This window comes from Cheilinus undulatus, linkage group 20 (genome assembly GCF_018320785.1).
Source record: "Cheilinus undulatus linkage group 20, ASM1832078v1, whole genome shotgun sequence".
Classification (NCBI taxonomy): Eukaryota; Metazoa; Chordata; class Actinopteri; order Labriformes; family Labridae; genus Cheilinus; species Cheilinus undulatus.
In genome coordinates this window covers 33,572,815-33,579,672 of record NC_054884.1, presented here as the reverse complement: position 1 = coordinate 33,579,672, position 6,858 = coordinate 33,572,815, and positions in this window count along the sequence as shown.

Here is a 6,858-nt window from a genome sequence, read left to right as displayed (position 1 = left end):
GTTTCGCATTATTCCTCAGTAGCTGCGCACGTGAAGCTCGATAGCACGTGTCACGTGTTTTGTTGTTCTTATTGGCCCGTAGAGATGTGACAGACAGAACGTTCATCCAGTCACAATCCGAGTTTTTTTAAAATCTTCTGCCTTTTCTCAAACGTTTCCTATTGAAGCTTTCCCAGATGGATGAGTGAAACAAATCCATCTGGTGTGTTAAGTTAGGGTTTTTTTGGCATACTGCAACTTTCACATTTGTTCGCATATTGCATACTACATTTTGGGCAAATCAGTACGCACATTTAGGCAAGGCAGTAGGCAAATTTGAAAACGGCCTATCTCTGATGGTGGGACAATGAGGCAGCCTGCCACACCTGGTCCAATCAGACCCTCACACCTGACTCTGCACTGAGCTGATTCTCTCACCAACTTAGGCCTTGTCCACACAAAGATGAAAACGATCTTTTTCTTTTCATCTGGTTTAAAAAAATACGTTTTTTGGGCAAAAAACGCCAGTTCCATGTGGATGAAACATGGATTTGCTAAAATACTTTTGCGAATGTGCCAAACTCCGTGTGGATGGCTCCCCAGATCCTGTCCACACGAAGGCAGATACTTCCACAAACAGAGGTTTTTCTTTTGCGGTTGACAGTGTGATGTTTCGGGCCAAATCCTCTGTTCTCCCCATCTACGTGGAAACATGGTAAACAAGGTTTCTAAAATAACTTCACTCTGGAAGATGAGTTGTCGAAAAGGGGCGTATTGAAGTCATTTTTATGTGTACGGAAGGCAAACACAGAGAAAAAGGTCAGTTTTTGTAAAAAATGCCTACCTTCGTGTGGACAAGGCTTTAGTGATTATAAGAATTTGTGCTCTCATAACCACTAATGACTCTGTCTTTTGGGTTTTACTGTTCAGTTGTGCTGTTATCCTCAGCGATTCCTACTATTTGAGTAGAGGTTAAATAGATTTTAAATACGAGCAATTACTGTATGAACACAGCAAACAAAAATGACTTTAACATGTTTGGATAAATCCAACTCAAGTCTTTGAGTCAGTGTGGTTCATTTGTGCTGATAGGAAAATTGTTAATCAAGATCTGCAGCGGACCGAATAACAAGATCTGATTAATAAAGTGGATCTTGGTCCGCTTTATTTGTACTCTGGAGTGATTTGTTTTTAAAGAGCATGGACCAATCTCCCTCCAGCCTAATGGCAGGAAGCATCGAGCTTTTTCAGATCAAACCAGCTACTGTTTTTGTCAAATATGTCTGGAATATGCCTCAGGAGGCAGGACAGGATTTACAGAGAATGATGCAGAAGTTGTGACCAAAGCATCAGAGTCTGATTCTTTATTGACAGTTTTTGCTTTGATATCGATGTAAAAAAGCTTGATACCCTCACATCGAGAACAGAATGAAGATGACCATTCTGGCAAACGAAACACAATGGCGCAGCTTCATGTTGACATAGAGATTGAAGTTTTTTATATGCTGTCTATGGTTGTGTGCCATTCACAGGATATAAATGTCATCACCGCTTCCTGTCGGCTCTCTGGGAATTTTCCTGAATATTTTCGACAGCATTGTCACATCAGCTCAGGCTGACTTCACATGGAAAATTAACCAAGGGGCTTGCAGGGCAATTCTGGTGACGTTGGAATAAAAAAAAAGAATATCTGTTTTCTGCATATAGAAATGCTGGTCACCCTGAGAATTTTTTTGCGCGTTTTTGATTAATTTCAGTGTGAACAGATGGATGCAAACTGTTTTTCACATGTTGAACTTTCCTCAGCAGAAATGCCATATGCATGATGAGTCACCTGTGGGTGGGTGAGTCTACAGGTGCACTGAGTCAGTAATCCAGGGCTTGATTGGACACACAGGAGGCCAATTAGCAGTAGGAAAACCTTCACAGATGCAGAGGGAAAATATAGGACCAAAACATCAAAACCTTCTCATACAGATGACCATATATGACATGCTTCATTTTATATTATTTTCTAGATTTAGATTTTGCAGGAGTGAATTATTGTAAAAGCATTTTGTTGCTGCAGATCATTTTTTAATCAGCTTTTTTTTTTTAAATGAGTTAAGGTAGGTTGAGGTTTAATGCACATTCTGCTGCTGAGGACTTTTAGCTAATACAGTAAAAAAATGAGCAGCGGTGCACTGCTCAGCTCTGCAAACTCATTTATTCATTTATTTTTGCTTGCACCATGTTTAAAAAAAAATGGGACAGGAGCATGTTTACCAAGGGACATCATTCTTAAAAGGAACCCTGCATGATCAGACAAGTTCATCTTGTTGGATAGATACTTGTATCTCAAATATACATATTGAACTAAAAAAACTCACTAGATATCTGCAATTTGAGTAAATCTGAGCTCATAAACTCACCAGGAGGCAGCCATGTTTTGGTCCGTGCTTGGAGTGTGACGTCACAGTGCCGTAGCATTCCTCGCCGTTGCTATGCAGTAACCGTTTTCCAGACGTTTTTTCTGCTTGCAGCTGCTGCTGCCATAACAGCTTTCATATCAGACACGAGTGTGCTGCGTGTTGGTTTTGTCTCTCTGCTGTCAAAGCTCATCAGGGGACTGTAGTCACTGACAGTTAAAGTAGTGACAGTGGAATTCCTTTCCACCCTTACTTGATCCTACATTGCACAGTAGTGCTGGATGTCTTTTATTGTATATTGCTGTATACTTTCCCAGTCTCCTCTTGCTCTTGTCTCAGCTTTTTTGGAACACATTGCATGCATCAAATTCAGGATTTTAGTGTATTACCAAATAACAATAAAATTAATCAGTTCGAACATAGATCTTGTCTTTGTGCTGTGTTTGATTAAATAGAGGTTAAAGAATTCGTAAATCATACACATTTCTATCAGACAATGTCCCAACTTTTGTGGAATTGGGGTTCATACACCTCAGGGAAGGCAGATTTTGTTGAGCAGGGACTTCAAGTCAAACAAGAAATAAGCAATGGAGGTGGGTAGGGCTGAGAATTACATCTCTACTTGTTGCTTTTTGTTATTATTTTGATTAAGAAACTTCTCAACCCAGCTTGGAAAAGTCTAGCAGCCATGTCATTGTGGGGGTCCAGGGTGGGGGAATGGAGTTTAGTGTTATGGGGGCTTGGGTGACAGGCGGGTTAGCTTGTGGTCCAACAAAAGTAAGCAGCATAAAACATGAATGAGATACAGCAACAGAACAGCAGCTTCCAGTAATCATTCACACCCAGCATTTCCGTGCCATTGTGGCTGCCATGAAAAGACGTAGATCATTACAACTGTAATAAATAAGAATTTCTGACCAAAGTCAAAATATACTGGTGGTCATTTTTTAAATAACACAAACATTTCAAGGTACACAGAGTACCTTTAAAAGAAGGTTAACCCTATTTCAGCATTTCTGTTCCATCCAAATAAATGATTCATGACTGTAAACGTTTCAAAAACGTCCACGGTAATGTGCAGCTGTAACCACAAATGGTACATATTTAGCCTGCTTCTGTTGACACGGCTTACTCACTTTAATGGAGTATTTGGCTCAGTTCTCTGGTAATCTGTGCTGCTTTTAGTGGCCGTCCCTTCCCGTGTTTTAGGAATATTCCTGCAGAGGGTGAAGTCAGTGACTGCTTCAAACTCTGACGAATGTTTTCTTATTGCTCTTTGCCCGCAGAGACGCTTGTATTCGAAGCAGAGGAGTTATTTCAAGAATGTTTCCTGCTGCTGAATCTGCTTTTATAATCACAGCTGGGGAGATGCTGTTTGAATTAAGGCCTTTTTGGACTTTTGGTGGCTGCGGCAGAGATATTCTTAGAAATGTGTTGCTTCAACTCTGCAAATCTGTTCATCTTACATTAATAGAAAAACAGACAAGGTGTTTGAACGTTTACACCGGGGGAGGAAAAGTGAAAGGGGACCTACTTTTTGTTCCATTGTGGCTGTTATTGCATGGTTTAAAATCCCACAATCACAACACGGCCAATTATGTCTAATCCATTAATTTGGCCACCCCTGCGCCGTTAAAAAGAGCCTCTATGGTGAAAGAACAACATTCCAGTTTCATTAGTTTACACTGCTGATATTAATACTATCATTACAATTGGACATGGTTTATTTTGACTACTATTACCACTAATACAATAATAGAGCCTAATAGAGGCTGAGCGAGGGGGGAAACAGGCTGACTTGGAGTTATTCCACCCCCAGCAGCTGCAGTGGGGGCCCACAGAGGTCAGACGTACAGTAACACTTGACCTGGACTCCGTGTGCGTGTGGGACAACTATCCCGCCCTCCCACCAGCTCCGGTCCCTGCTGAGCAGCAGAGAGGGCAGTAACCTCTGCAGGCTTTGTTTGGTTGGCCGGAGTCTGAGCATAGGCCCACCATTGTAAGCGCGGGGACTCCTCTGCTCGGCCCCTTGTTTTCTTTGGGAAGCAGGAAATTGGATGACTGGCTACCTGCTACAACAACATCCTGTACTTGAGAAGCCGTCTTTTCACCCATACCCACCTATTATTTCCCTTTTCCATCGTGCGCAAGTGGTCAGCCCAGCCAGTGAGTCTTTTTTTTTTTTTTCCTTTTTCCCTCTCCTCCTGGGGACCCGTGCGTGGGTTTGTCGAGGTTCCACTCAGGTTGAGATCAAATTGGCCCCATCCAGATGCTTCCGTTGAAAAGTGGGGGCCAAATATTTCAGCTTTTGGAGCTGACTCCACCTTGTCAGGTTAATAGCCCTTTGTGAGCGGCGATGGTATCCAAAAATGAATGTTCCTATTCAAACACACTCACTCAGGCCTACTTCGAGGTCTGTCAGTGCCTGTCAGGTCACTTCAGACCAATCAGAGTGATCTACGCTTGGTCTACAGGAGACCACTCTCAGTTATAAAAACATCCTTCAGGATTATGGAGCTACAGACAGGATCTAGGTGGGCGTTGATGAGAGCTGATTCTGATCTGAACCAGGGATATCCGACCTCCATGTGAGATATTAATGTAGATAATTATGCCATCATCGGAAGGGATTCTGTGTGGAGTTAGAGCTCCTGCAGAACACCAGATTACATCTTAAGGCTGCATAATCCCTCCTGATAAGATTTTGTTGCTGCAATTAAACCCCCCATACAGGAAGATTTGACTCAAATGCATGACCTGAGAATGTGATTGATGTCCAGAGGTATGAATACCCATGAGCATAAATGCACTTAGCTGAGCCAGGCAAAATACCATTTAGTAATGCATGATTACACAAACCCTATTCAAAGCAGAAGACCACATGGGGTTAATGACTGCTAAGGTGCATAGAAGTGGCTAACGCTCTGCTGACTCCATAGCTAAAACGTTCTGAACTTCCACTGGCAAACTGTGCAGCATGAGTGTCATGAAAGGAAACATCACTGAGCCCAATGCCAAGCCTCAGCTGGAGTGGTGCAAGTTTGTTGGAGGAGGGATAATGTTATGAGGCTTCCAGGGTTCGTGCTAGGCCATTTAATCTCCAGGGAATGAAAATCTTATTGCTCCAGCATTTCAAGAAATTTTGGACAATGCTATGCTTCAAACTTGGCGGCAACAGTTTGGGGAAGGCCCTTTTCTGTTCCACTAAGACTGTGACCCAGTAGACAAAGCAAGGACTATAAAGACATGCTTTGATGAGTTTGGTGTGGATGAACTGGACTGGACCACACAGAGCCCGGACCTTAACCCTACTAAGCACCTTTGGGAACTGGATCAGAGATTTTGAGCCAGGCCTTCTCATCCAACATCAGTGCCTGACCTCATAAATGCTGAAGAATGCATGGGAACAAATTCCCACAAAAAACACTGAAAACTTTGTGGAAAGCCTTCCAAGAAGAGTGGAGGCTGTAATAGCTGCAAAAGGGGGCTGACTCTATATTAAAGTACATGTATCAAAATACATCATCACAGTTACTGTTGGTGTAACGGTCAGGTGACTGAATGCATTTGTCTATAAAGTGTTTAATATGCCCAAAATGCAAAATCTTATTTATCTTATGAAATACTCTGGAATTCTGATGCTCATAAACACCTGGAACATTCAACAGTTAGGTAGGCTAATTCAACGGGTAAAAGTATCATGATTGACTATAAAAGGAGCACTCCTGAAAGGCTCAGTTCACAATCAATGATGGTGCAAAGTTCTCTCTTGCTTATGACAATCATTTTACTGCCAGAATACAATGTTGTTGGAGTCCATTTTGTTTGTATGATAAATGTGATGGATATGGATGCCAACAGTCCATGACAGATCAATGACCACGGTCATAGACGGTGCATTAGAAATGTCCGTTATTGTCTTGTCTGTTTAGGTAAAGGCGCTTGATGACAACTGATTGTGTACCAGGGTCTGCTTGAAGGATTGGCCCATTTCATTGGGGGTGATTACACCACTACCCTTTGTAACTCTTTTTAGGGGGCAAAGAAGGCACTGGAGAAGGGGTCAGAATTAGAAATCGGACTCAACCTAAAAGTACAGTTTTGTGTGGAACTTTAGGCATCTTGGGACCAACGATTGAGGCTGAAGTAAGGTGTAGATGTGGTGAGTAAGCTACCTGAGGGCACCATTGGGAAGGAAGGAGGATTGACACAGCCCCCATTGTGCTCTAGATGTCCTTGTATAATACCAGAGATATGGGAAAATAATCTGTTGAAGAAAATATAGTCTACATCTTAACGGCACAGTAGGAGGTGGATGTGGCAAGTAAGCACAGCCTTGGGTACTGTCCAGGCAGATAGTGGGGTTGCTACACACCCCTGGTCATGCTGTAGCTGTCCCAAGGGCCCAAAATCTGCCTTGGCTGTCCAGCAACATGCCTAAAACGAATGCACATGACTGCACGTTTAAAGG